Consider the following 12,056-nt stretch of genomic DNA (forward strand, 5'->3'; position numbering starts at 1 on the left):
CAAAAAGGATTTTTAGAGCTAGAAAAAATATGAGAAACCAATCCATGTAAGATTCTTCCTAGACTAACATACTTTAAGAAGGGAATAATCTGGGCATTTAGAACCTTTGGATAATGTATTTCACTACATTATTTTTACTTGCTTATTCAAATGTATAGAGACACACAATTAAAATTTTAAGTTGCCAGAATTCTCAGGTCCTATTTTGTCTTCACCTATTGATTTAAGGGGTTATCTTTATGTTTGAGCTCTTTTCTGGTTTTCAGAGAGTATCTTTATGTGGAAAAACCAGAACTTTGCTGTTTACTATACTTAGGATTTCTCTAACCGTGAGATTATAATTTCTCTACCCTTTTCTCTGTCTTCTAAAGTTAAAGCAGGAGAATAGAAAGAAGAAACAGGAGAAGAAAACAAAGAAAGGGAGTAGAAGAAAAAAACAGCAGGAGAGAAAAGAAGGCCTTCTTTTAGGGTTGCCTATTTTCTGTCATTACAACCTTTGACTACTCACTGACTCAGTTCACTATAGACAACTTTGAGTAGCTTCAAGACTATGAAGTGTGACATGATGCTAAGTTAATGGTTGTCTTTACTATGAGAAATAGTCAAGGAAGATGATAATTTCAATACATATTTTACACAAGTACATAAATTATTTGATACTGCATCTCTAAGTATTTTTATAGCAATATGCTCAGCCCATACTTTTCCATTCTGATAAATTAATATTAAAATAACAATGCAAAAAGAACATTTAGCAGCCATGCTTATGGTAAATGCTTTCATTTCTATTTTCAAAATTAAAAATATAGAATGAAGGTTGACATTAAGCCAGTTGCACAGTTAGGAAGTCATGTAATTTAAATGACAGATGAGATCACCCGCAGTTGGGAAGCCTTTACCATCACTTTAAGCACTACAGGATAGCTGTAAGGAAGAGTTTTGAACTTACACTTTTGAATTTGCAGTTCTTTGTATCAGGATCATTTATTAAATGTTTTTAAAGTACATTTTTCTATAGGCCTATATTTCCAGACACACCAAAACCTCATGTTCTTTAAAAAGTATGCAAATGTGTAATTAAAAGAACTGAACAAATAGCAAGTCCTTAAAGGAAAACCTGCAGTTTGTCATTTTTTTGTAGGACAGATATGTGAGAGATCCTAAAGAGAAGTGAGCAAAGCAATACTAGGAAGTTCCAGCAGATCTAGTAGCTGCCTTTATGTAAGACAATAGATCTTGTGAATATTTCTCTTTCTCTCCAGGCAGCTAGCTAGTCTGGTTAACCAAAATTGTTGAGAAATTGTTCTGTGGTTGAGAACAAAATGCTGAATTAAACTGTTCCCAGCACAATAATTGTGTGATTATAGCATTTATGTTGCTGGCCAAAGGAACCGTCATTAGGTTTGGAAGACTTACCAAAACCACAAGTACAAAAAAATATGCAAATCACATGTAAATTGCTGTTTAATACCTATAGTGGCTTAGAAATGGAACTAAGAGTAGAGCACATTTCTAGTTAAAAGAGAGAAACCTGGAAATCTTTATTGTATATTTAATGTGATACTGAAATGAGGAAGATGCTAAAATGCATTATCTTTAGGTTTTTCCCTTCTCTACCCTACTCATAGTCTCAATCATGTATGTGTCTCTCGACATCTGTCTTTCCCCTTTCTCCCATCCCCAGTCTCATCTTTTCTAACTTCCTTTGTTAACTTCAATATTTTTAACTCTATGGGCTTGTCTGAAAACTTTTTCTTTATTTTTTTCCATTCTACTCAAAATTATGTGGTGAAAAGATTTTATCAACCAATGGGGTGTTAGGGTTAGTGCAGAGGATGATTGATTAAGAAAACTGTCAGCAGATGCATACAAAATGTCAAGTAAACACTATTTGCTAATAAAATTAAAATACTATTATTTCCTCACATTTTGAAATAGCTTTCTATTGCTGATCAATGTGTAAATTGAAACGTTGAGTTTTTTCTCCTGTTAAATCTTTGCAGGTGAACCATTTACAGACTAAAGGTTTCCTGTGATGAGGATCAGGTCTTCCTAAATTCATGTGTGGTATTGAGAACCACATGTGACCTTTAGGAGTAGTAGCTATGTATGCAATATTAATCATGTTTTAGATTAATAAATGAAAAACAGTAGTTTTAAAAGATGAATGATCCAGTAAGAATGAGTGATACACTGACATTTTTCCAGATCAGTTATGAACTATGAGATAGCATTAATTCAAGGACATGAACCGAAGTTTTCACCAGTTTTCTTTTTGAAATTCTGATGCATTCCATTTCATTTTTTAAAAAATATAAAATGGAATGTACTGAAGAATAATCCCACTGGCAGTGTGGACAATCAGACACAAGCAGAATAACTAAAAAGCTAAGAAATCTCTATTATGTATTTCCTCCTTCTGGATTTAGAAATATGTTTAACACTCAGATTTACACCATCATTAGGGCTTAGTTACTTGCTTATCACATTAATTACTTGCATATCACATTGGAGATCTTACTCCCTTTATAAATTTGTGTAAATGCTATCACAATAATTGTAAAAAAGCTAGTCATTACAAACTATTTTGTGTTGATATAAATGTGGTTTTAATATACATTAAAATATGTAATAATTTTTGCCTTTATGATACATATTTACATGCCTTTCAAAAGTGCTCAAGAAGTCAGGTAACAAATGGGAACTGAAAACGTTAGAGATGTTTGTTTTATCAAAATTATATTCAACTACTTAAGTAGCTTTTTCTTTATTTTACAAGATGGAGTCAGCTTTCATCTTATTTCCTGCTAATATCAATTTCATTGCTAAGTTTTATTTTCAATTTTTGAAAAACATTTTTATACACGTATGTATTTTTTCAAACATGTAATATTTTGAATTCTTTTCTTTGTTATTTCAATGAAGAAGATATTATACAAAGAGCTTAAGATTTATGTTGAGAATTTAAAAGCTTTGTGTGTGATGTTAATTTTTTTAAAAAACATAGTGGCTTCAAATTTATTCTTGATTGTTTTTCCCAATAGTGCAATCTTCAAACTGTACAGGTTTTGAATTGCTAACCACTACATGATATTAAATAACCTCTAATTCCTGCCAACCACCCACACATTAATTAGAACAAACACAGCAATTTTAATGATCCCACTTGTCAATGGTAAAGCATATTTAGAAACAAAGGATCATATTTCAATAATCAAATTGTATTTTTAATGGAAGCTTAGACTCAATTCACAAGTAAATGTTTCAGCCTCTTCTAAAATATACCTCATAAACCTAAAGTTAAAGGCAAAACTACTTATTCAGAAAATGAAATTGTTCATTTTGGTTCATTTTAAAATATGAAGATTTCCCTTTTCATCTAAAACTAAATACTATCATCATATTTTTGTACAGCACTAAATCTCTGAAATCTGTTCAATCTTGCTTTATGGCTTAGTGTGTGAACAATTTTTATAAATGTTCTGTGGGTTTTGAAAAGAATTTGTATTCTGTAATTATTGGATGCAGAATTCTACATATATCCATTAGAGTAAGCTTGCTAATTATGTTGTAGAAATTGCCTATATCACCTAAATTTTTTTTTCTTGAGCTATCAGTAATTAAGAAAGTTGTGCTAAAATGTTCCATTATAATGGGGGATTGCTAATTTCTCCTTGTAGTTCTCTAAATTTTTCATCATAAATTGTGAGGCTATTTTATTGGATGGATATAACAAGAATTATTATGTCTTCCTGTTAATTGAAACTTTAGTGTTAGTTCATTATAAACTATTTCATGTTCATTTAAATGTTTTAAAATACATTAAAATATACAATTATAATTTTTGCCTTTGTTATGCATATTTGGATTCTTTTGAAAAGTGCTGAAGCAGTAATAACTTTATATTATTTCTATAACACTAAAGTTTGAATTAACAGAAAGACATAATAATTCTTAAGTTATAACTTATAATAGAAGCTCCGTATCCTCAATTATGCTTTGCGTGTTAAAGTCTATTTTGTCTAATTCTAATATACATACTTTAGACTTGTTTACTTTTTTGGTTAATATTTGCCTGATAGATGTTTTTTCATCTTTTTCAACCTTTTTTGTTATTATGATTTAAGTATATCTCTTGTAAACTATAGCTGGATTTTTAAAAATATTCAATCTCTTGGTCTCTGTTTTTTAACTGATGAGCTTACTCCACTTATATTTATTGTAATTAAACTTAGGTCTGTCATTTAATTCATACTTTCTGTGTGTATCACCTTTTGTGTCTATTTTCTTTTATTTTTATGTATTAATTTTTAGCATTCTTTATATTTTCTATTTATCAGTTTGGGTATTATCTACTATCTTTCTATTTTTTATGGATTTTCTTTGAAAATTTAACATTTCTACTTATGCTCAGAGAGTCTAAAATTAATGAATACTGTATTGCTCCTCCTGAGTTTTAAAATAACCATAGCACTCCCTAGCTATGGCTACTCCTCTCTTGTTTTACATGCTAATATTGTTGAATTGAGCTCATTTTTTCTTCAAATATTAGACACTAGCTAATACAAAGTATATTTGTATTTAGTCACATGTTCACCAGTTTTTTCACTCACTATTCTATTTGCATCTTACCTATTTCTTCTAGGTTCCCTTTTCTTGTTTCTGAAACACATCCTTTAGAAATTTCTTTAGTGAAAGAATTTGTGATAGACTATTTTTTATGGAAAATCACTGGCCTTTCTTTTGGATTTATTCTTCAAAGTGTTTACTGGAAACATATTTTTGTCAGTTTATTTTATTTTTTTCCATTGACGTCTAAGACTACTGTTGTGATATTTATTGTTAAACTAATTATCACACCTAGGTTGATGACTTCTAGCTGACTGCTTTTAAGGTTTATCTTTGCCTTTCATAGTCTTTAGTTTTATAACAGAGTATTAACTGACCTTTTCCTCTCATTTGTCCTGCTTGTGTAAATTTTACCCATTACATTTATGGGCCTATATCTTTCAAATTCAGAAAAGTTATCAGTCATTAATTTTTAGAATATTGCCTTCCTCCATTTAAAAAAATTTTTTTTCTCCTAAAATTTTTGACCAAGCATTTGTTAAACCATCTTATTTTAGACTCTATGACACTTAAGCTCTCTTTTATATTTTCCATCTTTCTGTCTCTGTGGACTGAAATCTAGTTCATTTCTTTGGATTTCTTTTATGGTTAGTGACATTTCTCATCACTTATGTCTAACTTGCTATCTATTTGATGAGTTTTAAATTTCTGTTATTATATTTTTCTTTTCTTCTTTTCTTTTTTTTTTTTCTTTTTTCTTTTTCTTTTTTTTTTTTTTTTGAGACAAGGTCTCACTCTGTCACCCAGGCTGAAGTGCAGTGGCATGATCTCGGCTTACTGCAGCCTCCACCTCCTGGGTTCAAGGTATTCTCATGCCTCAGCCTCCCAAGTAGCTGGGATTACAGACATATGCCACCACACCTGGCTAATTTTTGTATTTTTAGTAGAGACAGGTTGTCGCTGTGTTGCCCAGGCTGCTCTTGAACTCCTGAGCTCAAGCGATCTGCCCACCTCAGCCTCCCAAAGTGATGGGATTACAGGCATGAGCCACCATGCCCGGCCTGTTATTATATTTTTCATTTCTCAAAGTTCTTTTCAATTATTTTTCAAATCTTCCTGAACTTCTTTCAAGTTTTTTTTTTACTTGTTACTAATTTTTATTGCAACCTTTTTGTAAGCAAATATTTTAAGCATATTATTTTATTTTTTTATCTGATTATCCACTACCTCGATATCTTTGGGTATCTAAATCTGCTGTTTTCCTTATTTTGCTTTACACAAGCTGAATCATTCCTCATGTATTAAATATTTGTTAAATTTAAATTATGTATTAATGTTTGGCTGAACTTCATCTGTGGGAATCGGAGTATCTAAATTGATGCTGCTTAAATACTGAACTGGGTTATTCTACAAGTTTCTAGTAGGCAGTACAAACTAGGAAACACTTATTTCTAATTTTGGAGATTGAGTTTTTACTGACCATTTAGGACGTTTTGGTTTGAACTCCAGACCTAAGTTAGGTAAAGTCTGTGTGATTGAGTTATAGTAGTACATTATTTTTATTAGCATTTTATTGCAATGGAAGGTAGCCTTCATGAAATCAAGGCTTTTATTGTTTTATTCACTATAGTATTTCAAGTAGTTAGAACTATATCTGATACATCATAGGCAATTAATAAATATTTGTCAAAGAATCATCGTCATCAGCAGCAGTAACAGCATCAGTGGCATTCCACCAAAAGCATTGTAGAAATGTCCTGGTATCCTCACCTTAATTGCCAGATTTTCTTTTTAAACTAATCTTTCACCAAAGGAATATCCCCTTTGATTGTTCTGGGTTAGTGTGAGAGACTGAGGTTTGGAGGGACCCAAGGCATCATCTTAGGTTCTAGGTGCTATCTACATTTACCCCATTCTTCCAAACTACTTTCGATTTACTAGATTTCTCTTTCTCCTACCTCCAACTTTCTTGGAGGCTCTGCATAAAAAAAGTTTATTGGTTACTATGCATCCAGGATCTACTTGTATTATAGCAGAAAAGATTCCTAGGATATCTAATGTTTAATAGTTTTGTTGTAATCATTAGCCATACTTTAGAAGAATTTACATGCTGAAATAATTATTTTCATGCTGTGTCAAGGTTTTTGTCATTTAAAATTTTTTATACAAGTTATAATTTATTTTGATATTTAGGATTAATTTATAATTATAATTTATTTTGATATGTAAGATTTATTTATAAGTATTTTATCCTTTGCTTGAGTCAAAGTATAGTGATTAAAAGCCTAGTTTGTAGGTAGGCTGGCGTGGATTTGAATTCCAGCTCTTTTATTTGCTATCTGTTTGACTTTAGGCTTGCCCGTTTCTTTATCTGTAAAATAGGGGTGATGAAAATATTTATCTTATAGGGTTTTTGTGAGTTTCAAAGAGTAAAGATAGAATTGTGCAAAGGTCAATATAGAAAAAAATGCATTATAAAAGAAGCTGAGGGAAACAGAATAGGTATTAACATTAACAACTGCCCATCAAAGTGCTTTTGGTAGAGGGCAAGTGGATGGAAAGAATTCATGTTGTCCGTCTATGTTCTCTTTTCATCCCATAAAATGCCTATATAAAATTAGAATTGCCACAATTTTGATGCCAAAGAAAAATTATTTCTAATCAAGAAAGCAGTCTATAGATTTAGTAAGGTACCCATGGTATTACATAATTCATCTTTATTTAAATATTGTCATTATGTGTAGGCAGGTTACAGTGCTTTGTGCTGGAAAGTATAAAGTAAATTTAGCAAAGTAGTAAAATTAGCCATACTTTGCTCAGATTTTTGCAAGTAATGTGCTATTCTTTATTATTGGGTATATTTACAATGGTAGATTGTATAATATTTCTTCTTGACTAGAAGATTAAAAAACTCATGATTACATAAATGACACTATGTTCAATGGGTTGTCCAATTACAAAAATATTTCACATTTTCAGCTCAAGAAACATCTACCATGGCCTTTTTGGTAATTTCACACATGTTTTATTTTCAGTGACAAGTGTTCTAGTGAGTGGCAAACTGCTAGTGTGTCCTTAGCTATGGTATAGTTAGACAAGCATCTCAGTGCTGTGTTCCATCAGATACTGTGAGACAGCATCCATTATTACTCAAAGAGCATGATTTTTCACATCCTAAGGAATGGAACTAGTCATTAACTTGGCCCTAATATAGTTGAATTGGGGGAGCTGTATTGAAATGTTATCTTTGTTTTTGTTTGCGGGAACGCTTCTTACCACTAATGTAACATTTTTCATTACTGACTCAGTATACTCTGCATGCTACAAACAAATAAATATCCAATCACTAGCCATTCACACCAATCTAGCACCTGCTAGCTAAAAAATAGAAATTACTCACTGGGAAATTTGAACGAAAGAAATATAAGCAGGATAACCACATTTACCTTCTGTAACAAAATAAGAATAATGCACAGAGTTTAAGGATGCAGCTATTGATTTGAATTTTTAATAAAAAGGTTTTGTTTTGCTTTAGTTTTGTGGGGTTGTTTCCACATATACGGATCATGTCTGCAGCTAAAGCTCCATATTTCATGTATTGCTATATGTTCCAGTTATGTTACTTTATATTGTCCTGGTAACTGAGGTAGCAAAAAGTTTAAATGTGTTTAATGGCACACGGTGTCTCAATTTGAACTTATTTTCTAATTATTTCTGATTTTCTAATAAGCTTACGTTCATTTCATATGAGTAATCAACGTTTGTTTTTTATCTTAAAGAACATGTAAATGCAGTTCTTGGGTTATTTCATTAAGGACACATAAGTTTTTATTTCTCTGCATCTAATGAAACACACAAAACCTAACTGTGGGCATCGTCAAGGCTGAAACTAGGATCTGAGGAGCAGAATGGAAAGGGTGGGGGGAAATTGAATCAATTATTTTCCATAGTTTAAGGCATTGCTCTGAGGAAAAGTCATGAATCCTGAATGAAAATGGAATAAAGCCTAAGATCCATTGTATAATATGAATGTTGTAATAAGCTAGTTGCTACTATAAGAAGAAATTAAAGCTAAAACATAAGACTTTTATAATAGTGAATATCTTTTTAAATAATCACTTCAGTGAAGAAATAATGAGCATTTATTATGTTTGAGGCATTAAGCTAGGTATTGTGGATACCAATATGAGTTAGCTATGCCCTTACTCTTCAGGCAGCTTAGCCATGGAGACAGACACAAATAATGTCAACCTAATGGTGTAGTTGTATGGAGGACACACAGGAGAGGGAAACATTGTTGAACACAGTAAGAACACTGTTAACTTAGGTTTTTCCGCATCTCCTCTTCCAAATAACAGAGAGAAAAGTGCCATAATTCAAGGCATTACTTTACATAGTTCATTACACTACATAGTTCAGAGGTTTATTGTCTGACTTCCTCCATGTCTTCAAATGTCACTGTGTCATGGATTCCACATTGAAACTTGCAGCCTCTGCCCCGGTATTCCTTTTCTTCTGCCCTAGCTTCACTTGTTTCACAGCACTTGCCTTATTTGTTGCAACACCCCTAGAGACTATAACAATACCTGGCACCAAGTGAGCGCTCAATGAATGAATGTATTTTGCTTGAAGAGTTTGGATAGTCTTCATAAAGACAGCGACACTTAAGCCGGGTTTTGAGGAAAAACTTGTTCTTGAGTATAAAGTGTAGCTTTTTTAGGGGTTCATGGATTAAAAATATTCAGTTATTCATTTGCCTGTTTTTATTTGTGTATATTTAGGGTATACAATATGATATTTTGATGTACATATACGTAGTGAAATGATTATTGCAGTCAAGTAAATTAACATGTCCATCACCTCACATAATTACTTTTTTTTTCTATTAAGAGCACCTAGAATCTACACTTTAAGCAAATTTTCAGTATATAATTTTATTAATTATGGCTCTCATGCTGTACATTAGATCCCTAGATTTGTTCATCCTATATAACTGCAATTTAGTCCCCTTTGACCTACATCTCCCCATTTTCACCATCCCTGCATTAATGGCTGTGCTAATTTACATCCCTGCCAATAGCATACAGGGTTCCCTTTTCTCTACACTCTTGCCAACATTTATCTCCTGTCTTTTTGATAATAGCCATCCTAATAGATATGAAGTGGTATTTCATTGTAGCTTTGATTTGCATTTCCCAGATGATTGATAGGTATTACCGTACCTATTGGCCATTTTTATGTTTTCTTTGGGAAAATGTCTGTTCAGGTCCTTTGCTGATTTTTGTAGTTGGGTTCCTTATATGGTTTGGACATTAACCCCATAGTTCACAAATATTTTCTCCCAATACATAGGCTATCTTCTCATTTTGTTGATTATTTCCTTTGCTGTGCAGAACTTTTTAGTTTGAAGTAGTCCACTTGTTTATTTTTGCTTTTGCTGCCTGAGCTTTTGGTGTGATATTAAAAAAATCATTGCCAAGGCCAGTCTCAAGAAGCTTTTTTCCTCTAGGATTTTTATTGTTTCAGGTCTCACATTTAAGTATTTAATCCATTTTCAGTTGACTTTCTCTGTGTGTTTTGTATGGCTTGGGGTCACATTGTAATCTTTTGCATGTAGTTATCCAGTTTTCCCAGCACCATTTATTGAAGAGACTATCCTCTCCACATTGTGTGATCTTGGTGCCTTTGTTGAAAATTAGTTGACCTTGTAGGCTTGGGGTTATTTCTGGGCTAAGTCAGGTGAAGTTTTCAGCTACACTGTGCAGTCTGCACTCTGAGGACGGATAGAAGAATAAAAGGTCTCTTGGCCAGAAAAAATTGTAAGTCTTTTGAGGAAGAGCAAACCAACATAGGCAAGATATTAAAAATGTTAAAGATATAATAATCAAAAGCTCATTGCACAGAATACATAGTAGTGATGTGGGAAATATCAGCAAGAAACAAGTCAACGTCAAGATAATTGGGAATGATTTCAGGAGACTTTGAAGTAAATGTGAATATCACATACTTTTTATGAAAATTAGCCTGTTGGAGTGAAACATTTACATTTTATGATCAATCTTTCTTCAGTCAAATATCAAAAAATTTTTTCTGTTTTCTACCAAAATAGGCAAAGCCGACTAACAATTTAAGATCTTCAGGATAGGGTGTATTAAGAAATTAACACCAAATGGCAATTACTATGTTAAATATCCTTTTATTTTATGCCAGGTACTATGTCGTTCTATTGCATCTCTATTTTTCTGCTCAATTTTCAGATGGTTAAAGTAATATATAGTAGTATATATATTACATAGTAGTATATATAGTAGTATATATAGAGAAATTTTGAAAAATATTTTGTGCAGAAAACAAAAAGCAAAATAAGACACAATATAAAGATGAAAATTAAAATCAGCCAAAATGCGACCCTTGGTATAAAAATCTCTTAAGACATAATAGAATTTTAGCTTTCAAAAATTATTCCTTTTTGGCTGAGTGCGGTGGCTCATGCCTGTAATCCCAGCACTTTGGGGGGCCAAGGAGGGTGGATCATCTGAGGTAAAGAGTTCGAGATCAGCTTGGCCAACATGGTGAAACCCCGTCTCTACTAAAAATACAAAACTTAGCCAGAAGCGGTGGTGTGTGCCTGTGATCCCAGCTACTCTGGAGGCTGAGGAAGGAGAATTGCTTGAACCCGGGAGGCGGAGGTTGCAGAGAGCCGAGATCATGCTGAGGCACTCCAGCCTGGGTGACAACAGCGAAACTCCGTCTCAAAAAAAAAAAAAAAAAAAAAAATTCCTTTTTATGGTAAGAAAATATTCAGGAATTAATTCCGTTAGTGTTTCTGTGCTCTTTATCTGAATCAGCATTTTTATATCCGGAAATTACTGTATTTTGATTTATACTTTGCTCAGAATAATCAAAGAATTTGTGGCTATGTGATCATGTGTAAGTTCCCAAAACTATTTGTTTTCTTATCAGTTTTCCTCATTCATAAAATTGGAAATAACACCTGACCTACTGATTTCTAGGAGGCTGGATAAAGTATACATAAACTAGTGTATGTGACAGCCCTTTATAAAAATGCAAAACATTATTCCAAAACATGCCTATTTCAAAGTACACTCAATCCTGCTTCAGGTATTAGTGAAGTTATATATTTTTGTAAGTTGCTTTTTACTTGCTATGGTTTTTTTTTAAATTGAGATGTAATTCAGATGCCATAAAACTTACCCTTTTAAAGTATATAATTCAGGGCTTTTTGGTATATTCACAATGGTTTGCAACCATCACTACTAATTCCAGAACATTTTCATCACTCCCAAAAGAAACCTTGTACCCATTACCTGTGTCCCCAGTTCATCCCTCCCGACATTTGGTAATTTTTGAGATTTTTTTCAAAGAACTTATGTTGAACTGAAATTCAACATAAGAATACTGCCATTTTTATTAATTTTATATTACATGGGGAAAAATCACTGATAATCTAATAGAAACCATTGGGC

At 32.3% G+C, this 12,056-nt stretch overlaps 1 protein-coding gene across 23 annotated transcripts in view; it reads left to right on the forward strand.

Annotated features, from left to right (window-relative positions):
• Positions 1–12,056, forward strand: part of SOX5 (SRY-box transcription factor 5) — a 1,033,373-nt gene that overhangs the window by 881,557 nt on the left and 139,760 nt on the right. The window lies entirely within an intron of this gene.

Source organism: Pan troglodytes, chromosome 10 (genome assembly GCF_028858775.2).
Source record: "Pan troglodytes isolate AG18354 chromosome 10, NHGRI_mPanTro3-v2.0_pri, whole genome shotgun sequence".
Classification (NCBI taxonomy): Eukaryota; Metazoa; Chordata; class Mammalia; order Primates; family Hominidae; genus Pan; species Pan troglodytes.